The sequence below is a fragment of the Calonectris borealis genome, chromosome 11, assembly GCF_964195595.1.
Source record: "Calonectris borealis chromosome 11, bCalBor7.hap1.2, whole genome shotgun sequence".
NCBI classification, from domain to species: domain Eukaryota; kingdom Metazoa; phylum Chordata; class Aves; order Procellariiformes; family Procellariidae; genus Calonectris; species Calonectris borealis.
The window spans coordinates 6,554,712-6,578,325 of NC_134322.1; positions in this window are offsets into that span (position 1 = coordinate 6,554,712).

Here is a 23,614-nt window from a genome sequence, read left to right on the forward strand (position 1 = left end):
TGGGACTACTAAAAAACTGTAATCAGGGACGGTGCTGAGATATGAAATACAAGTATTCCATCTGTCTAAACTGAGTGGCTTGCAAAACATTAGCCAACTGCTAAGTTGCTGCTTTTCTACAAACTGAGTCATCCTCATCACACATACCGCTGGGTTTTAAATGATTGACAGGAAAAAAAGCTAAGAGAAGCAGCTATTTCTTTACATTTAGCTGGTTTGTCAGGGCATTTGAAAACTTCTGGATTAAGGTGAAAATGCTTAAGGATTAAGTGGGGAGTGAAGGGAAAGGGAATGAAAACATTTTAGTGCTGTAAATTTAGAAGTCAAGCAGACGTGCTCAGGAGAGCTAGCAAGACCTTTACCAATATGCTGTATCTAATCAACAATATCATTTAGAGTTTTCCACTTTATGGAGGGAAAAAAGTAATGTTTGAAGGTTTCTCTTGCCAGTGCTGTATCTCATCAGGGCCTTAATATACTCAGCATGTGTTTTGCAAAATGAGATTTCGCAAAAATCAGGGTCACCCCTTGCACCCAGGCAAGAGGTATTAAAAGATATTCATCTTTACAAAGAGTGTCCTGAAATGATGGAAATAAATATAAGTCTCAAGAACTTTTGAGAGAGTTACCAGGGGCTCGATCACACCAGAGAGTTGTGAATCATAACAAGAGATGTCTAGGAATGTATTATTCAAAAGGAAGCACTGATATTGATAATATTCACATTTAAAAGACTGTTGTGAATTGTTGCAATGTTGTTAATTATATGGCTAACAGGCAAAAAGGAGGTACTCCAAATTTCTCTGCACTGTGGTAGGCAAAAGGTGTCTTGAGGGGGTCAGGAAATAATGATTTCATTCCTTGGCCTATTGCAGGTGTCCTGTAATGTTTCGAGTACTTGGTTTTCTGTGTTTATTTCCCCGTCTAATAATTTTGTGCGGGGGGGGGGGGCGGGGGGAAGAGAAGAAAAAACAGATATCATCAATTTTGCAGAGAATACTGGAAAGTCCTGTCAGGTAGCAGGAGATTAAAATGTCTTCAAAAAACTGTGGAAACTTGGTTTGGAAGATTATAGGAAAAATGTAGGAAGTTCTTCAAATACTTGAACTAAGTTTAAAGACCCCATGGAGGAAAAAGACAAGTAGGAGGAACAGCAAGAGTTCATATTATCACTTGTAGGAAGATGTTTCTTTTGCAGAGACCCCTAGAGCTGAAAAAACAGAAATAGTGAGTCATTAATTCTCAGCTCAGTTGTTTTCTTTAATGTTTGCTATTCAGAGTAAGTAGTTTATGCCCATTCTGGGACTGGAAACATGTTTATATACGATCATCATCATCATCATCATAACTGAATAATTTATATTTTAAAAAACCCTTGCACACTTTATAAAATAGTGTACAGGCATTGCTGCATTTGCTTATGTAAAGGGCCAAACCAACTATCTTCCTTAAATTAATTCCCTAGAAAATGTCTAGAAGTAATAAGCCTTCAAAGAAAAAGCCAGTGCAACAGACCACAGATTCTGCAGTAAAAAAAATTATTGAGAAAGGCATAAATACAACTAAAGAAATTAAAGCACATAGAAATATTCCAAAGCTTAGGGAAAAACTATTGTAGATAAGCAAAGACAATTGCCACCTATGAAAAAAAAATTGAGGTATTTTCAGTTTTATCAGTAAAGATTGATTTGGGTAACACCCAAATGTACAGCTATGATTCAGGCATCTATCCATCACAGTTCTGATTAATTCTGAACTTTCTTCTTGGGGCAATATCTGAAAACTACTGGGCAGCTCCGATTTTGGGCAGTGTGGCTGCTGACATTTCACCGCAGTGCGGTCCCCTAGGTTTTAAGCATCTGCACTGATTTCCTCTTAGTGCTCCTCACAGCCGTGCATGGCCTGTGTCCCAGCTGTTTTAGAGGTCTGACTCTAACTTCATCCACTCTCACGGCAGCGGAGAGAACAATAGCATTATACAACTTACTAGCACTGTACAACTAGGAATATGCACTGCTTTAAGGGACATGAAGCCTATCCTGAGGATGTCTCAGTGATGGTATCTTCACTCTGAAATCTGCTTCCCTCCAGACCCAGCAAGACCAAATGCCCTGGCTCCCCTCTGACCAACACAAGCTTATGTGCGCACCATCGCAATGGGCATCCTCCCACTGAGCACCGGTTCAGGGGTTGTTTTTTCAGAAAAGAGGCTAAAGAAATTAGGTTGAGTCTTCTACAAATAAAAAACCCCAATCTGATACTATATATGTCAGTGAGTTTGTTGGATTTAATTTGTTGAGTAGATGTATCCTTGTCAGGTACCCCAGACACATGCTTAAAAAAAGAAAAAAAGACAAAACTAGGGGCTTGAAACGTCACATAAACCTGATTTACTAATCGGCCAATCTGTACCCTTCCAAGTCCTGTAAAATACATGTAGGTTAACATTATTAAATCCCACTTCAAAATAGGTTGGTTTTGTTAAGCGCGGCATGATTTTTACTGTATTCTACTCAGCCTGCATTCTTGACTTTAAAAAACACGCGTAAGTACACATAATGTCACTTGCTGATGTAACCACCTGGCTGCAACCATCTATCAGGTTCTTAGCCTTTTCCACTTATTAGTAGAAAGGATTTTTTCTTTTTTTAATCTGCACATTGCACATGCACTTAGTTTTACATGAAAAATTGCATGCATAATTAGGCATAGTGGCAATGAAACATTCACATTCGAAAATGTCCTGCCCAAACTCATACAATTCAGTGGCACGTTTGAAACCAAGGTTTTCTAATACATGATAGTCCATTCTCCGTTAGTTTTGAATCTCTTCTGTTAAATGCCCTGTTTCAGTTAGAAACTGCACGGTAGGAAATTAAAACATGTTGATAGATTGGAAAGTTATTAAGCTTCCTTGCAGTGTTAAACAAGAATTTACAAGAATTCGCTCTCCAGATTTATCAGGGATATATTTACAGTACTTGAGTAAGTGTGAATATTACTCACTGGAGATATTTAGTCACATACTGTATCTCTCTGAAGGGAGACCATATTGCATTAAATGTCTCCACCATGTTCTGTAATTTGAAAGATAAATCCTTGAGTGCTGATTAGTCATATATTGATACAGAACATCTATTATTTTGGGTCTATAAGAAGATTTTCATCTCTGTAATATTAATTTCTTGGCTATCATCATGGTTTTTCTTAGCAATCATCTTTCATTATCATAACTCAGGCCACTCGATATTGTTAAATTTCCTCATGTACAGTGCCAGAAATGACACTGCAGGTGGGGGAGGTAAATCTTACTTAAATTAAATGGTTTGGTGTGGGCTTAAAACAAGAGCAGACATTGCTAAGGTTTTGTGTGAAGTTTTTCCAGTGACACATTTTGTGGCATTAGGGAAAGAGCTCAGACTCACAAGGGCCCCATTTCCACATCTGAAAAATGGGTTGTAATGTAACTTCCCAGTGACATGATGAGATGTTGTATTTATTCCTAAATTATTATGTAATATATTAGGTAAAATAGGGTCCAATAGCTAAGATCAAAACAAAGTATTTATCATCCCTACTCACACTGAATTCAAATATCTGACTCCCCTTGGGTATCTGAAAACAACTAGGTGCTCTGTCTTGGAAGTGTATTCTGATAGGGCTAGTTATGAAACGCAGGCAGCTATGGTGACCCGCGTGAAATCTCAATTTAACAAAAGAAAAGGGAAAAGAATTTTGATCATTTTGTAGGTAGTGAGAAATACCAGCTATATCTGATGCACATCAGATTTACTCAATACTCAAAGCCAAAATAACATCCCATAGCTCAAAGCTGAAGGTAGGAGCAATTTTTAAGCATTGATTTTTGACTAACCATCAGTGTAGCAGTAGATTTTTCTGTCTTTAAATCACAGTTGGGAATGGTATTCTCAAAATACTGTGGTTGAGTAAGAATCGAAGTTCCATGGAAAGTTACTTTTCACAATGCAATATTGTTCCTATACATTAGAGAAATATCAGTTCTCCTCTTCTGTCTTCAGCCCACTTGTCAGGAGAGAAATTGTCATGTTTTCAGTTTTTCTCTTTTTTTCCCCTTTCCATTAAAAACCAAACAAACCCCACAGTAAAATAACTCTGCCTACTAACAGCGAAAGTCCGCACAGGGACCCTAATTTACTTCTCTCCAATTTAAAGGTTGTGTAAGTGTTTCAGGATGAGGAAGATTTTTTTTTTTTTTTACAGAACAGGCACAGCAAAGGCATTCAGTGCCAGATGCCCCGATACCGCCCTCCTAACATCTCTCAGCTGCGAGACAGAGGGAGTCAGACCAAGGGATGACACAGTACCGCATTCCTCTGCCTTTCCAGCCCTCGTCTCTCTGAGGTGGTAGTGATCACTGTAACGTAGGCAGCTCGATGTCTTTTGTGATCGGCTGTGTTAGAGAAACCGCTCTAAGACCAGCAATTAATTTCTCCTATTGGGACATCAGGGGCTTCAAACGGTTCACAAGCACAGTGAAATAAATGGCAAGACTCCTATTTTCTTCCATGAAGTTTCTAGGGCAGAAATCAGGTTTTAAGGGCACAAGAGATCATGATGTCTGACTTGCTGTATAATCCTGGAAAGGAGGCCTGTCCTAGGCTGTCCAGCTTGTGAATCGAGGCCACTGTGCTTTTCTTTAGTAGGTCCTGCAGAAAAACATCGTTTTCTTTGGGCTGAATGCTCAGAATCATTATGAAAAGAAAAGGGAAGAAAAAAGGAAACAGAAAGGGAAATGGAAAAGGGAAAAGGAAAGAAAAGAAAAGGAAAAAGAGAGAATGGGAAGGGAAGAGAAGGGAAAAAGGAAAGGAAAGGAAAGGAAAGGAAAGGAAAGGAAAGGAAAGGAAAGGAAAGGAAAGGAAAGGAAAGGAAAGGAAAGGAAAGGAAAGGAAAGGGAAAAGGGAAAAGGGAAAAGGGAAAAGGGAAAAGGGAAAAAAAGGGAAAAGGGAAAAAAAGGGAAAAGGGAAAAAAAGGGAAAAGGGAAAAAAGGGAAAAGGGAAAAGGGAAAAGGGAAAAGGGAAAAGGAAAGCAAAGCAAAGCAAAGCAAAGAAAAGAAAAGAAAAGAAAAGAAAAAAAGAAAAGAAAAAGAAAAGAAAAGAAAAAGAAAAGAAAAGAAAAGAAAAGAAAAAGAAAAGAAAGGAAAGGAATTATTTCTACTGCATTAAACTCAGCCGGATATAAACCTGCCATAATTTCACACACAGATCTTCACCTTTCCTCTCTCAGCTCGACCAAACTCCTGCTCTGTTGTAGTTCACAAAATGTTATCACAACCGAGTTGAGCTGGCTGCACACTCACGACCCTCCAAGCACTCAGACCAGTATGAGACAAACCAGCTGTGCCAAATCCTGAACTGAAGCATTGCCATGAGGTTCATCTGTTTTAGATCAAAGGGCCATAGGGCGGCTCTCATCGGAAAGTGCTGGGAATAGGAGACCTTAAACCTCTTGATTCCCGCAGTCCCTCAACCTCCAGATAAATTAAAATATTTAATCAAAATCTAATGGCAGTGATCTTGTTTGTACAAATGCTTTATTATCCTGTGCATTTTAACCACAATCTGCCTGGTTCCTAATGCGACCTAAAGAGCCAGTCGGCATTTATTACAAATGCAAGGCAGAAAGCTTCTGGCTCAGCAATTAATCACTGACATAGAGGAATTTCTTCTCTCCAGGTGGGGAACCCATCCAAAAACTAAGAAAAATAATCGGGCTAATTAATTCTTATCTGCGAAGAGCAATTAGATAAATGACCTAAAAACAGGCCTGTCACCCCTAGTGAGGTGCTCAGCTTCTAAATAGAATAATGTCTCTTTGCCAGGCCATCTCTGCAGTGAAATGGAGATCACCGAGAGGAAGGGGAAAAGACGGCATGTGGGGAGGGAATGGACTGATAGGGGAGTAGGTTAATTAGAGCTGAGACCAGCCATTGGTATAAAAAAAAAAATTAAACCAAAGCTCTGCACTCGGCTAGATTTGATATGATCCCACCACCTTCACAGCTATGCCTTTGTGCATCCGGAGGTACTAAAGAGAGTGAAGTCATGTCTCCAAGCTACTTTTGAAGAGGAAAACCACTCACCAGGCTTGTCCACCATTGCGTTGCATTTTACCCCGGTGAGTGGCATTCCTGACACGGCACTCTATTAACTTTGAACCATGCGGCTCCGGCACGGAACGGTGGTGCCAAAGTGAGATGCAGAGTACTGTGTTTCAATTAGGTTGCTCTGTCAGACTTCTTCATTTTTAGTCAGGAAATGTGCAATGCATAAAGCTTCATGAGTAACCAAATTAATCTAAGCAGCACAAGTGAGAAGGCAACAAGAACATATGCACATCAGACCTTTGGTCAACTGCGTATCACCAGCAAAAGTCCTGCTGTCCTTTCAGATGTCTCGTAGCCAGTCAAAAGCCCGAAGGGGTGATCAAAAAAGGAGAGAAAGGCCTTTGGGACAGTCTAATATTCAGAATAACATTGATTTTGCAACCCTTTTTGAGAGACACTGAGGAAGAATGTGAAACATCCTTCTTTGCATACGAGAAGCCCTCTTCCAAGGTGGTCTTTCTCTCGTGTTAACACACATCTTCCTTGCTCTGTGTGCACAAAGTATCATTTCCCTGATCCTGCTGTTCTGCCTACTTATATCATGACACCATGCCATTTCCGATGGTAGGAGACAAAGGGAGACATTGAAGTAATTGATTCAAGCTTATCTAAGTATTTACAGAAATAAGCCTAAATGACTAGACACAAAATACTACAGCAGTCAGATTAAGACAATCCACTCCAGTTATAGTTAATCAGGGTTTTAGCCTCCAAGGAGCTGATTTGAGACTAATAAAGTGTTTTCCAGCTCCCAACCCCCATGTCAATCATGTTCCTCCTGCCTTGGAGCCATTAGCACAATACCAAATACAAATGTAAATAACAAGTCTGCAGGTAGCTCATAGGTTTGCTCTGTTACTGTTTCCAAGATCCAAAGCCTCTTACAGTAAAAAAAAAAAAAAAAATCACTATCCCAAAAGCTACAGATGTTGGTAAAAGACCTTTGTTTCTCTCTGAAAACTTGTGTGACCAAGTTTCCTATAATTTATACAAAACAGATGCCTGCTTAAACGCTTTACTCAAAGCTGTCATGGCTCCTACATCCAAGCAGTTAACAATAAATTATAAGGACTAATGGATTAGATCAAGATGCATGAAAATACTGTATATATTCTTAAGAATGATACTTCACCTACAAAAAACCTGTGAGCATTTGGAGAAGAGATATATATTCCCGTTAAGTACTTTGCTGCTTGCATCGGCTGAAATGCGGCGGCACAACAAAAGCAACCATCTGTGTTTAAACACAAAGGAAGAGACAAGCAAGTCTGTGTCAGTTTAAATTTGTATTTCTCCTCGATGATGTTAACGTGAGGTTTAAGGCAGACCAGAGCGTACAGGATGCCTAAGGATTCTTCTCTAAGCTGGATGCATGTGTTGGAGATGGACAGCTCAGACCCAGGCCTGAGGTTCTGCAGGGCTGGGGATGTTCTGGGGAGAAAGCTTGCTGCAGAAGTAGGGTTCATTGCAGGCTTGTGTTTACTTTGTAAACCTTGCCAGAATTCAGAACTGGTTTAGTGGGCATGGTGTGTTGGGTTGACGGTTGGACATGATGATCTTAGAGGTCTTTTCCAACCTGTATGATTCTATGATTCTGTGATTCTAACATAAAGATGAATAGGTTGCAGTTCGGACTTTTTGTTGCATGTATCAACTGAAAAACAAACTGTGAAGCTTGTAGGCAGGTTGGTGTTTTCAGATAGAGTTTTTTCAAGAAATTCTTCAAAGTTCCCAATAGAAGGATTGAATGACGTGAATCAACAGCATCACGCCATAAAACGTTTCACTAATAATTTAATTAAATTTAATAAAGAAAAAATTAAAGAGAGAAGACGTTCAAATTGCAATTTCTCTACCAAAGTTTTTCCACCAAAGTTTTTCCCTTCTGAGCCTACTCTAACATTAGCAAGAAAGGCCAAACCAAGGCCCATCCCTCTCTTATCTAAAGTACATTGACTGCAAAACACTGGGAACATTTGTGCCCACAATAGAACTGGCCATTCAGAGCTACTTGGAATTGAAAATGATGAGGGCAGCTGGTATGCAAGGGTTAGTCCCCAATTCTCTGCAAATGTCTGCACGGGTTCAGTTTCCAATACATGCATGCTGTACAATGATTTGGAGTTTGGAGAAATAACTTTTTTTTTTTTTCCTTGCAACCAACTCACTTATGTTTAATTTATACAGAAGTAGGTACAGCCTCCTTCAGCACCAGAACGTTAGGGTGTTTTTAATGAATAACTTAGAGGAAACAGTCACCTGCTAACAGGTCAGCCTCCCTTTTGTGTTTCATTCCAGTTTCATTAGTAAAGAAAAAAGGCCTTTGATTGGATTAATGGAAATAAAACCACAGGGGCTAAATTATAAAGTATCCAGTGGTTATTTCTAGTAGCTCCTACTTTCAATTGGGACCATGATTTTTATCATCTCAGGCTCAAAGCTTTGGTATATAAGTACAACTGTCTTGGACTGCAACATGGAAAAGGTTTTGCTTTAGCAGAAATCACATTTCATCTTTCTGTCTTCAGTGATGCAGCTAAACAGCCTCTGGTTTTAAGGATATCGCCCCTGCTTGATCCCTGAGCTGCTGGGATTGCTCTCTGAGCAGACTCACTTTGGTGGTTTGCTTTTCTCTCCCCTCCACCTTTCTCCTCATATCCCTTCACCGCCACCTTCCAGTGAGGGGCTATTTTTATTTATGTATTTATTTCTTTTCATTGAAACTGCAATATCTGGAGGTGGCTACAGGCAGGACACAGAGCCATATGCTCGGCCTAACTTATATAAACAGTGTCCTGGGTGACAGCCTTTCCTAGCCCATCTGCAGCTGCCAGGGAATCCATTATTTTTCTGGTCCTTGGGGAGAAAAAGTTCTTGAGCATCATTACTCCTAGGCAAATGTAACTGACTCTACCATGCACCCTAATTTGCTTGCCATAATTATAGGTCGCTCACCCCCCTTTGCTATTTATAAACCCTTTTTATTTATTTTTTGTACTTATCAATAATGAATGGAGGCTAGTGAATCATGGGGCTGTAATATTTGAATATTATGAAAATGCTAATAACAAGGTATCATAGGCAGCAGCACCCAGGTCTTATCAGCTGGTCAGATGCTCTATTAAGCAGCCAGTGAGGAGTTCAAGCAAATTGGTTATGTTAATGTCCTGTAGTACTTGGGGAAGACGAGGAGTTAGCAATTAATTTTTTTCTCTTCTTCTTCCCAGGCTGCAAGCCGACAGGGCAAATTTATATTCCTCCTATTCTATGGGACTCTAGCTCGGAAGGGGGGCAAGGTGGAAATGCAAGAGGCTACCAAGAGCTTTCTGAGATCTAATTGAATGGTGCAACTAAAAAGCTGGTGGGAGGGCAAGTGGGTGAGCAAGGAATAAATAAATAAATATATAAATAAGCAAGCAAGCCCCAAAACAATGGGAACGCGGCATTCTTCCCCATTCATTCAGCTGACAGTGCTTTTGCAACTTAAACCTGTTTTATTAATTATGTTTGACATTTCCTTAATTAGTTTCATTTACATCCCATCAGCCCCTACCAGACGATTGCCCCATACATCATTTCACCAGAGGACTGAGATGCCTACAGAATTACAAAAACAGCCCCCCCCAATCCTCAATAACTCATCACTGTATATTTCACAGATTTTGAGACTTAGTCTTTTCACCTCCTATTTTTCTTAAAAACTATGCAGATATTTCATCATCTTTTTAAAAATTATTATGACATTTTCAAAGGAACGTGATGCTGGACTAAATTTCTATTTTGCTTCCATGCACACAGTTTGCTTTGTTTTACAGCTCTTACGTATCTTGACATTGACAAAATGAGGAGTTTACGGGAGGATCCCTTTCTGTGGACCCTGTCCTAGCTCTGCTGAGCCCTGCAACTCTGCCCCAGTGCTTTCCCCGGATAGCTCTGCATACTCACAGTAGCTTTCTTTAATTTATAGGCAGGTTCCTGTTGTCCCCACAGTTGCTATGCAGTTTTCCACATATTGATTAATTTCCACAGAAGCCGTATGACAGACTTTTTACAACTTTTGGAAGAATGAAAGGATTGTTTGGCTGTTTCATGCCATTGCTCTGACTTACCCTCTTGCGTGTTTGTCCTGCCTCTCCCTCCATCCCTTCCACAGGCTGGTGCATGTGCTGTCACTTTGCACTTTCAGTAGTCAGAGATACGGCTACCATTAGAGCCAGGCATTTTAAAGTACGTAATATTTTAGACTCAGCTCAACGCGTTGTGCACTGCTGTAAAGAACGGTGGAACTGGGCGAGACAGAGCCCTGTTCCTTGCAGTGGGGCCGGTCAGAGATCTCCAGGCTAATGCAGGTCATAGTTTAGCACGAGGAGGACTGAGCGCTTTCAGTCTGGAAGCTGCATAGCCAAAATCACACAGAAAAGAAAATCGAGTCTTCTGTCAAAGCAGCTAGCCCTGCACGCCCAACCTGAGAGCCGCCTGGCAGGAGGCTGGACCTGCTGCAAGCTTCGGCTGTCAGATGGCTGGTGCAGAACCCGGCTCTTCTGTCCAGCACTCAGCACAAAGTGACTGACCGTTCCTGACTGGGGTAAAGTGACAACCTGTTTTTGCTAATCCCAGAACGTGCTACCAGGAGCTGTCATTTCAGAGTCATCACACTCTCTGTTGATAACAGTGAAGTTAATCATGCAGAAGAAAAAAGCTTGTATTAAAACAGATAATTATTCCCCAGTTCCTTAATAACACATGCAAGGGAAAGTGATTCTTATTGTCTTGGAAAACTATGATATTTCAGCACATTTTCTGCTTAGTATTGATGCCCAGACACCCTCTCTCCTTTACACTCCCTAGATCGGGGTTGTTGCACTGCGCAGCGACTGGCTGTCCAGCACACGGAAAGAGAGAGGTTTCCTTATTGTGGACTGCTATGCTTCAGAGACAGAGCCCATACTCATTTTGTAACATAAAAAAATGGCGCTGTGGGAACTTATCGACAGTAAGTAACCTGGTTGTCTTGATTGCTTTGAGAAGTTCATCTAATTAAAAAGATAGCTGAGGAGAAGTTGTCTCTGTCCAACCACCCACCCGTCCTTGTAAGGGCAGTCCAGGTCTCTGTGTAATAGCACAGTGCAGGGATCTGCCAGCTCAAGCCCTCCCAATACAAGTACCAGATGGACTTACAATCCCCAATAAAAGAAATATTCATGCAACATATGGAAGTATATTAACTAAAAGAAACACACTCAAAGAAATATTGATGTGCTTGCTTTCTCAGTGGGACTTATTTGCTAGGACAAAGCCTGCTTCAGTGTCTCTTAACCACATTTCTCAGCCGTTTTGGCTCTGGGACCAGGTCATGCGAAGCCAGGCAGATATTTCTGTGCCTGCAACAGGATCCAGATGTTACAGATGCTCCTGGTCCTCTGTCCTCTCCAACCCTCATGTGGCTGGATCTAGCCTGGGTTATAACCAACTGTCTCCTCAGCTTAAGTTTGCCCAGAACTTTAAGCCTTCACTTTAATAAAATTCTCCCAACCCTTGACCCTCAGAAGAGAGGCAGAGGGGAGAAGATGAGGGAATAATGCTTTCAGTTCACCTTAGAGGTTATTACATCCGCGCTTTGGGAACCAGCAGACATCGGAGCTAGAGTTCCACAGTTGGACTAGACATAGAGAAAAAATCTAGCAATTTGTTCTGAAACTAGAGAGATTTCATCCTGTTTTGGAAGCCTTCCAGGTAAAAGCCATGTCTGGGACCCTATCCAGATTTTCTGCAAAGCAATGGCTGTTTCATTTCCAGATCATTTCAATCCTCAAGATCAAAGGGAGTCTGATTTTAAAAGCAGGAATTAAGTACTGGCGTAGAAGAAGGCAGTTTTAACTTTGCTGTAATCATGCACACGATTCACAGAGGAGTTTAGTCAAAAAGTTTGGGGGGTGGTGGCGGTTTTGTTTTGTTGTTTGTCTCTTGCTTCATTCCTTTCCTTGTTCTCTCTTATCTTTGATCCAAGCATTTCCCCAAGACACTGAGAGAACACGGGTGTGAGAGGAATACGAAGCAGATTGTAGGGAAAAGGTTGATAAGATGCATTCAGTAGTTACTGGTGTTTTTCTTTTTCAAGAATGCAGCTCAGAAGCAGTTCAGAGGAAATTTGGAGAGATGAAGACAGGGGATGAAATACATATCCCTGTGGGATCACAAACAGCCCTGGGTGTTGTTCTGTGGGCTCTTGCTTCACACAGCGGTTCTTTTTGAGCTAGGTTGGCTGCTTTTTAATAATGTCCTCTTCGGTCATTGATGCTCTTTCATGGCATGTTAACCTCAAAGGGTTTAGATCATTTCCCAGCTTTCCTGTTTGGATTCTACTACAAACATATGAACACAAACCCCAAACCCTCCAGTTCAATTATGCACATTTAAAAACCTCTACTAAAATAGTTTGGTAGATTTATCAGATGCTGCTGGGGCTTCAGATTTATCTGCAATAGCATCAAATGGCCAAAAAAAAAAAAATTAAAATATTTTTCTGTCACATGCTGTCATACATTGTCAGGGAACCTTGTGCTGTAGCTGCAGTGAAGTTGAATCCGATTAAAAGATCAGCAAACAAGGCAGGTTGAGGGGAATTTGATCTCATCATTGCTATGCCTGGAAATACCTGTCATCTTCTAGGTTGTCCTGCACTGTGACACTCTTTCTTATCCAGTTTGCCAATGGACATTCATGGTGACATGCTATGCAAGCAAAAGGGGGAAAAATAAAAAAAAAAAAAAAGAGACCCTATCTATTCCGATTTTATTTTCAAGTCCTATATTATTATTCCTCTGAGATCAAGCCTAAACATAAATACCAATTATCAGAGCTACAGACAAATGAATAATTTGATGTAAAACAATCCTGCTTTATTCAAATGAGAGTAGAGGTGAAATTAGAGCTACGCAGGATATTATGTTAAAAAGCACACACACACACACAAAAAGAAAGAAAACAAAATGTCTAATTTTAACATAGTGTTGTTATCTGTGATTAATGATTTCCGTGGGTGTATAACTCTTATGCAAAAATGCCATGTAATCATGTACATATTTGATTAAATAGCTTAATTTGTGTTCATTTAAAAAAAAAAAAAATAAAGCCAAATAAGCTAGATAATGAGTGGGCGTGTTGTAGGAAAAGCAGATGGGATTTGAGGCACTAGCTGTGTTCAAAGGAAGCCACCAATTTCACTTCAAGAATATTTGCGTATGAAAGCTGATATTTTCTAGAAACATTCATGAGTAGAACACAGAGGGAAATTTTGCCAAATTCTGCTGTTTTTAATGAAAGCACACAGGGAAAAAAAGTTCAGCTGAGCCCGGTTCAATTCCCACTCCTTGGGAAGAGCATCTTTATTTATTTATTTTTCTATATTTACTGGGAATGTTTTCTTTCTCTGAGTCAATTATACCTAAAGCATCCTTTTGTTTACTTCTGAGCCTCTGAAAACAACCTCCCCTTTTTTTGCCTTCACCTGTGGAATTAAATATTTATTTTTCATCACACAATAAAAAAGACACCTCTCCAGACTGGAAATAATGGGATTTTTTTGTGGGTAAAGCTGTGTAAATCACAGTGTCAAATGAATGGACAAAGCTTTAATGGGGCTAATAAACACGTCCCTCTGTATTGAGCAAGGGGAATTTTTATGAAAATGATCAAATAAAGTAATAAAAAAGAAGGGGCTTCCCCTCTGGGTTTATGAGCTCTCTCGTTACACATCATGTATGACACACTGACTGGCAGAATATATGATGGACTGTCATACATTGCAGAATGACTTCAATTAGGATGATAAGATGACAAGTTCCCATAGTTCATATCTGGGTTGGCTGTGGGTTTTTTTCAACAGGGCTCTTACTTTGACCTCTTTCTTTCTAATGTTTGATATGAAATTTAAAGGGCCGGTTGAGGTCGTAGGAGACAAAATATGACTTATGTCAGGGGAGGGAGAGGAGGACCGTTTGTTTCTTTGTTTGCTCTTATATCCGTGGCTAGGATCCTGTAATTCAGTGTCTGACTCACTATTAAAAATAATTAATGCCAACAGTTCAACCCACATGCACAGCTCCAGAATAACAAACCAGCAAGTGCAGCCTGCCACTCACAACCAACTGCAAAAACAACCTACAAGTAAATACGGAGGCACATCAGACAACACGATGCAAGCATCCACAAGTGTCATCATCAATTGCTTTAAACTGCCTAGTCCTGCACGTAGGATCACAGGGCCAGAAATACCTTTATTTCCAGAAGAAAGGGGCTGACTTCAGGCCAATAAAGACATGCTGGAGGAAGCAGAACGCTGATGTAATTTCCAGTTCTGGGATTATCCAGTTAAAAAGTCTGGTTCAGCGCTCTCTGAGTATTCAGCAGTTAAAAGCTGCAAAACCTTTGGCAGGTAGGCAACTCTGCTTGAAGAAGGAGTTGCGTCCGAGATGGATGGCGAGGCGGCGCTGTCAGCACTTTGAACCTCAGAGAAGAAAAAAAGATACAAATTAGAAAGTATTTAGAACTTTACTGATGGCTTTGAGGGTCTGGGCGACCTCACATGTAAAAAAAAAAAGACCAAAAAACTGTGTACAAGGCCTTCTTTTAGCAGTATGTTGGAGTTCTTTAAATGAGTGTGTTCCAATGGTCATCAAGAGCAAATATTGCTCTTGTAGGACCTACATATAATGCTACTGGGTCAGGATCAATCTCAGACTGCTTCTTCTGTGGCAGCTATAAAATAGACAGAATGAAGATGGAAAGCAATTCATCCTCTGCAGGGCTAAGCGGGCTCCGTGATATTGCTGATCCCTGAGACCATCATCTGCCTGACCCCAGGGATACTCTCTGGCCGGAGAGCATTGCCTCATCAACCCAGAATCTGACCCAGGCATTTTACATTGTCGCATGATTTGAGACAGTCCACCAAGCTGGAAAAGGGAAATGTTTTCCAACGGAAGATCAGATATTTTCCAGGTGGCCTATTCTGCAGATTCAGCGTTATTGCAAAGGATTTGCCTTCAAGTCAAAAAATTGCTTGTGTACGAGTCTCAAAAGCAAATCAGTAAGTGGAAGGAGCGGGATAACGGAAGCACTTACCGCTGAACAAAGTCATAGGTTTGGTTTGCATACATTCAGGTGGGAATGACTCTGACTTTGAGGAATGGCACTTTATGGTATAGCCACAGAAAAGAATATAACTCAAACACGATGAAAAAGAAAAGCCTCACTAAGTAGAAACTAAATAGCAAAACTCTCTTCCCTTCTCCTTAGCTCTGGTAAGCCGCAAATATCTGTAGCTACCAGGAATAATTTCCTTGGCATCTACTTCTTGGGATAAATTGAGGTCTAAATCTAGACTAAGGTGCCCAGAAGCTCCTGTTGGAGGAAAAAGAGAAAGAAAAAGAAGAATAAAGGGGAAAAATTCAGCTGAGTTTAATCTGAACAGTGTATCCATCACCAAAAATGATACAAATCAGCTATTACTGGATCATGCAAAAGCAACTCCACTACCTGTGATCCTTCCTTTGCTTTCTAAACCTCTTTTCAGCCCAGCCTAATGAATTGTCAGAACTGTCAGACAGCTCCAAGGAATGACAAATGTCTATGATTTGCTGCTGCTGCTGCTACTTTGCTGAAAACACCTGATGTATATAGTCTTGAAATCCTCTGTTTTGTATTAAAGGCAAGGGTAAGCTGAAGGAATTGGTGTACATGTAGAGTTATTTTCTTTCATTTTACATATATGTAGCCTAATGAGAAGAATATGATAAAAGAAAGTTCAGGTTGAATATTAAAGCGCTCCTAAACGAGGAAATGACCCAAAGGAAGCAGAAGATGCAACCTCAGCTGTGGCCCATTTTGAACATTTTACAATCCCATATTTAGCTATATGATTTCATATTACGTATAATAACTGTCTATGACCTGACAGAAAACTTGCAATGATGTATCTCCATACTTCTATGATGTTTTCTTAATCAAAATTATAGATAATAAAACACAAAGCATTCTAACTCGACGAAAAAATTATTTGACAGACAATAAGATCAATCAAATAATTAATCTGACAAATATCAGAGTTTGAGTTATACAGGCTCCAAACATTTATTAACTTGCAGCCAGATTCTGTGAACATTTGTCATTGACTTAAATGGGTCTAAGATTTCACTTCTTGACGAGTGACAGGCCCTGATGTGTATTTAGTCATTTCTGCTATACCAGATTGGCACTGTACTTAATACATTTGCTAATTCTGTCATAGAACTTACTCTCTATAACATCCCCCTGCACCTTCCCTAAAGAAACTCTAGTGAAGCTGTCCCTTCAATAACACACACAGAAAAAACCATAGTTTTGGAAAACAGACAGTACGACTCTTGCCTAATTAGTTACTTGTCCAGCACTGTAATGCATTTAGAAAAGGTTTCTATTGACTGGAGAATATTTTTTGCTTCTTTGATGCTTGTTGGACAATATTTTCACAACAGCTTGCAGGCAATCAGGTTGTTTGTATGACTTTATGGGAAATGACCTGCATTAAGTAAGTACCATTAGAGAAGAGATGGACACAACCGTGGTACTATCCTTGAAGGTAATGGACACTGGGAACCTGATCTGAGTAACATTAGGAGTGTCACAAATTGGGTTCCTCAGCTGAAAGATTGGAGGCAAAGAACTGAGGTTGTGGAAAGCTGAACCAACTGTGTCAATGAACGAGGCATTAAGTAGAGCTGATCAATCCTCTTATAATCACAGGATGAGGTTTACTGTCATAGAGTGAGCTGCCTGGGGAGCCCGTCCAGATTCAAAGGGCTGCTAAAAGTAGGAACCTTAATGAGAACCATGAGGACATTTTATCATATTTCTTGTAGACCAAGTCATTTCCACCTCAGGAAAAAAAATAATAATGCTGTTGGTAGATCAAAAGACACTCCCAACCGCTCTTCTCCAAGCACACACAATGATCTCCCTGAATGGTGGAGCCAAGGGCAATGATTCAAAGATGGGAAATGAGGTTGAGCTAGGTCTCAATGTTTTATCAATTTCATTAATGCTTCAGGCCCTCTGCAAGCCAAGAGCATGAGAAAAACCCAATGAATCAGGCCTAGTCCAAACAGAAAGTATTTGTCTAGCCCTTGTGAGTCTGATTAAAGTGAGGGTTTGGAGAAACAACAAAAAAACTGCCTATAAAATTTCAAATTAATTAATTGACTCACATGGAAGACTGCAAAATGGAAGGCCCCTGTACTGTGTGCCTTACAATAAAACACCACTGACACACACTAACACAGCTGCTACATCGGTGTAACATATCTGCAGAGATACTACATTGTCGTCTCTCCGGACATCATCACAATGAATGCTTTCCACCTCAAACCACTCCTGTGAGTCTCCCCATTTTACAGACAGGGAACTGAGGCACAGAGAATACAGCTCAGGACCTCCAGGGCATCAGTTTGCTGGCACTTATTGAAATCAAGAGCAATCAAACCTTTAAACAAGAGTTAAAGACTAAATAACCTAGAGAATCTGATCTAAAAGGCTTTGCCCTCAGGGGTCAGTTGCAATAAACCAAGGGGTGGAAAACAAGTCCCCACATATTAAGCGATTGGCTAAGTACTGGGGTAAATTGTCCTCTCCCTTATGAACAGACGTAGTTTTGGGCCAAAGTGCCTGCCAGAATGAAGATACTAGGTTGTCGGTACCCGCCGTGACATGGCAGAAGCACATTGATGGGACTACCTGAGGCTCTCTCAGGGCATCTGTGCTGGTGGATAACAAAGGGGTCCTGGTGTTCGCTAAGCAATGAGAGCTGAGTTCCCACAAACAGCCACAACAAAGGGCAGGAGGAAACTCTGAAATATGCTGTTGGTCCCATAGATGCACAGCAGATGAAGATGTGCATATCCAGACAGGAGGAATAATGAGAAATAAATGCCAAAGAGATTACTAGGTTCCTCTCTTAGATTAACTCTAGTTTGACAGTGGTTGGGGTTTGGGAACTCCTCTATGATTTAAGAATAAGAATTCTTCTCTAAGTGGCCTAAAACTCGCTGCTATATCATCACTTGCTGTTGTCAAATAAATAATCATGTGAAATCAGCTGCAGAGAAAAGTCTCCTGTAGAACAGAGTTCATGCATGACATATGATATATCTTTTCAAAGGGACAGATACATCTTTCTTACAGCCAGAATGCAGCTTCCTTCACTGCACCTTCCCTCCCATCCAAATCACCTCAAATAAATGTGAGTTCTGCTGTGTTCACAGTAATTCCTTCATTTTTAAACACATAATGGAAATGTATAACTAGTCCTCATAAAAATTTATATCTCAATTCGTCCCTTTAATTTATAACAGGCCCTCCAGGCAGTTATTATTCAAACATTAATAAAATGCCTATGGATCACCAAAAGCATCAATTTTCACATTCACCTCCCCTCCTATTTGTACATATATAAAGCCAGATTAGAGTTAATGCCACTTCTGTGTCTAACAACAATTACGCCTTTAATAAGATAGGAACAAATGATATATTATCTTAATCATGTTAGGAATTTGAGTTCTTTTCATGAAACAAAGTTGAATTTTTTATGCCTTTGTGACAATTGTTACTTAACAGCCTGTATGTTTGGATATTGCAGTTTATGCAAATGTTCACGTTCTATAAATTTTAGATTTATCTCCATTTATCATTCCACATGTTCTAATATACAGACATTATGGTTTAGTGTGTGACTCTGCACACAGTCTAAAATATGATTAGGACACCTTTCATTTATTTATACCATAGAGAAAAGGATGGAGGGGGGGAAATAACTATTGTAGGGGCCTGATCCTCAACTTCCATAAAACCATGTACTGTGCAGAGCTGCGTCTCACTACGCTGATATAAATCCATCTAAGAATTTGGTCTTTCATTAGCTAACAGTTGAATTTTAAAGGATTAAATTTTATAAGGGAACCCTTCATTCTGTGCTCTAAAAGCAGTTGCCAGCTCATTGTATATCACACTATAAAAACTCTTACTCATGAGAGTAATTATTACTAATATGAGCTCTCCCATAGAGAGACAAGGAGACAACTTGCGTGCACAACGGTTTTTGGTTTGAAGCTCATTTAAGAGGAGCAATGATCATTAGGGCCATAAAGATTCACAGGAAAGAATTCCCTGGGATTTTTCATTTTTCTGCTGGGAAATATAAAGCCTCTTGAATTTGGAGAAGAAAGTGGGAAAAGTAGATCCTAGCCCATATTTTGATTCTGCATAAGTCACTACAGTCGAGTTGACATCAAAGAAACAATAGCAATTTATGTCATCTGAGAAGCTGGTCCTTTGCATTGCCATGAAAAAAAAAACACCAAAAAAACAAACCAAAAAACCCACCCAAAACATCTGAGGTCTAAAGGAGATTAGATTTATTTTTGGTCTTCGCTCACGTGAACTAGCAGTGATATTTCCAATGGGTGCTAAGCTAAGTGGAAATTACCAGGAATGGAGATGTCACTAGGGTTTCTTTACAGAGGTAAACACAGCGTATGGGCATGAATTCAGTTCCACCACCTTGCCTTCATTATGGAAACTGTGTTGTAGCAGCATCGCAGCCAGGCATTAGATGTCCAGGAAATCTGTCTCCTTTAGAGAGTTTGCAGCATAAATCTGGAAGATTTTATGATGGTGTCTTCCACCCATGCCAGTGGGAAGTTCCCGTTCATTCACTAAGGTGCTCCCTCCATTTCCCCTGCAATGTAGAAAATGCTGATGAAGACTCAGGGAGGGACCAAAACTAAAGTGAACCCCATTAAGACAGGAGCTGCCTTCCTGTGTGTTTCATTATTAATACTGAATTCAATTACTCTGATTTCTTCTGTTGATGAATTAGTAGCACCAGAACCAAGTCCCTGGCTGATACCCATTTGTCTTTGCTTATAAGTGCTAATGTGATCCTGTTCCTTTAAAATCAGACTTCTGCTTCAGTCACTTTACGTCTTTGCAACACTAACTGTCTTTTCACTAATTGGTTCTGTGTAAATGAAACAAGCTGAAAAACACTGTGGCACCAATAAATATTAATAAGTTATTGTTTGTTTTCTTTACCTTGCTTATGAATTCATACAAAGACAGTGCTAAGACATTAACTCCAGTCTATTAATTGCCACCTGATAATTGCCACCTGATACTTTTCTCCTGGATAATTAGGTACCCATTAGTTCTAATCAAGTAGTTACTTAATTATTGCAGTAATTAGTCTAATGGACTAGCAAATTGAAGCTTTATCACTTTTGGATACTTAATGTTCCTGACAGAGTACTTCACAAGTGTCAGGGTTCCTGATTCAGCAACCTGCCATCAATGAACCCCCTGCTGCCATTTCCACCCCACCCACACTGCTCCCCAGCCACCACAACACAACTTTGATATGTGAAGCCAGAGGCAACGTAAATTTGAGTCCCTCTTCTTTCTCCTTTCCCTTCCCACCCCTGTCTATGCCTCCCCTCCCGTGCTCTTACTGCTCGGCTCATTCCACGCCAAAAGAACTTTGCTGGGAAATTAAATAACATCTTGGCATGGAGATCACATGCATCAGGCTGTACAGCAGCGTGATTCAAAGAAAGGAGCTAATGTTGGCAGGTGTGGGAAGAAAAAAGCAACTGTGAGGGGAGAAATAATAAAGAGCGTTCATGAATACTCATATAGAGCCAGGCTTGGAAAGAAAAAGGGAGAGGAGCAAAGCCGACTGGTGGTAAATGAAGGCATGGCTCCAAGGTCTGGGACTGGTAATAGGTCTCTCTTTCATCCCTGAATCGGAGGTGCAAATCTAACAGTGAATAAAAATCATGAAAAGTCTTTTTTCTGCCTATGGTCGCTGTACCACAGAGCTGGTGGACAAGAGGCCATGAGCATTTCTCTGCCCCGTGGTTTTATGATTAACATCATGCTTAATTCTGAAGGGCTGTCAACCCCAACACTTCCACAATATTCAATTCAGAAAGGGCATGTGAAATGCCATCCTCGCCCCTGTACTCTGTCCACGTACCAGTCCATATGTCGTACTTGTGCATTGTGCTTGCTTTTGGATCCAAACACATTTGAGGTGGATCCAACATACATAGACATTTAGGAGTGTCACAGCATTAAATGTGAATTTATTTCTCCCCTTGATCATCTGATCCAGATTCTCTCAAGTCTCTTTCATGTCAGATTTGTATCAGAATTGATCATCAAGCCCTTTGGCAAGTGTCATCTGCACTGCGATGTGTAACACATAAGCGCTCATTGCACTGGGAAGGGGAAAAAAAGATTGATCCTGACCAGACATAAAGAGGCTAATTCCATTCAATAACGCTTGACAACTTGCTAATGGTTAAACTACTTCACATATGTGGTAAGAGTATGTATTCTGAAATAGATGTATTTATCTCTTTTGATCAGATAACTCATGTTTCCATTGCCGCTAACACGGTGGCACGGTCTCGTATCTTGTCCAGAGGAATAGGCTCTGGAACATGCCTTGAGTGGGTCCTGCTGGAGGGTGCCAGGTTTCCAAACCGCCGGGTACCTGGGTCTGCTTTTTATGGATGTCAAGATACAGGCTGGCGGCAGTGAGGAGAAATGACTGTTACGCATCTGGGTTTTGACCTACTGTGGAACTGGAACAAGGCCAATTTGTGGGTCAGAGGTCTGTGTCAAAAGCTGTATAATTTAGGTTACCACGTAGAAACCAGAGTCCCCTAGTCTGCCATGTCATGCATATTCATAGACCAAAATAAACCCCACACCCTAGTATCCTCACAAACATTGGAATTTAATTTACTTATTGAACTATCCTCAGTATGTTCATATTATCAGAGCTGAGAAGCCAACAGTTTTCTGGGGAAACAAAAAAATTAGTAACTTCATTCCTCCTAATTCTTCTTACTGCATGAAAAGCAGTGTCTTTTTTCGGTTACTTTGCCCTCTTACCCAAAATACAGCAGACCGTGACAGAGAGGTCACTGGCTCCTGAGTTTTCTGCCGTAGCTCCACATGCATCCATCACAACTGGCTGCGAACGCTCTTTTCCTCTGAAGTTACTCTTTAGGTAACAGTCAATAAAACCTTATGCCGCTACAGAAAAATCATACCACAAAACTGCTTAAACACCTGTGTGAGGCCACTGAGCAATAACAATTCCACGCATTGAAAGCAAAATTAGGCAAAGCGTACTTGGCCCATTAAGAAAACATAATGCTTGAAATTACAGTGCCTCAGGATGCCTGGATCTTGCTCTGGTGCTGGCTCTGCAGGAGAGGGCTGATGGCCCTGTTCAGCATGGGACCTGTATTGACCTGAATTCAAGTGTCTGAGACCACCGTGTCGAAGGCTCCCAGTGGCAGAAATCTAGTAGAGAAAGCTTTTGATGGTGAGAAACAGTTATGTTCTTGTCCATCAATAGCCATAAATTGTAACTGATACTAAAAAGTAAGCAAAGCCGTCTGAGGAAGGCAGAAAACCTTGGAAAATCAGTGGCTGTTGGATCCACCTGGGCTCCTGAGTAGTTTTGCTCCTGCAGGCACCTAAGATCATACATGTGTCCCTCAGCGCGCAGCCGAGAGCGGGCAAACACTGACAGCCTCATCTGATCTCCCCAAACTGCTCGGACTTCTCCGTCCCGCTGCAAGCAAATTTGGTCCAGAGCCGCTTCTCCACTTCTCCCGCAAGGACGAGCCGGCACTCGGGGGAGAGGGCAGAGGGGCAGCAGGTTGGGGGACCTGTCGGGAGGGTCTCAGGCGTGCTGTGCCCGCACCGAGGCTAAACAGAGACCGACTGTCTCCAGCACTATCGATCCAGCACAAGCACTAAATTCATTTTAAGGATGCTGAGAGAGAGAGCGAGTAAACTATACGTGACAGATGTTAGTCACGTTGCTTAATGTACTACTTGAAGGTGTTCAGATGCTCTGGTGATGAGGGTGCAAATAAAATCAGTGCAGAACAGAGTGAAACAGGCTAAGAAAGGATTTTTAGTTTTCAAAAGCTAAAAAGGATTTTTTAGCTTGAAGGGGAGTAAATATCATAGTATCCACATCATCAATTTTCCCTCTGGATCTGACTTCGAAACACTTGTCCAATTCTTCAGAAATGACACCGCAACAAGCAAATTAGAAGACAAACCGAGAATACCTTTTATGCTGGAAATACCGGGAGAAACTGTCCAATGATTACTGAGAGAGAGACGCAGACCTCATCAACACAAGATTGCTTGGAAAGCTTACGATGGTGTTGCATGCAAAAGAAAAGAAAAAAAACCCGAAACATAAAGAAGCAAAATCCTTAGCACCCTTTCCCCACTTCTCTCTACGCACTTTCTAGCACTTCAGTTCACAGGCTCAGTTGCAATCAATTTTAGCTTGTAACAATTCAGCAGTTTAAGATAATAGTTTAGACCACCGCTGTTCAATGG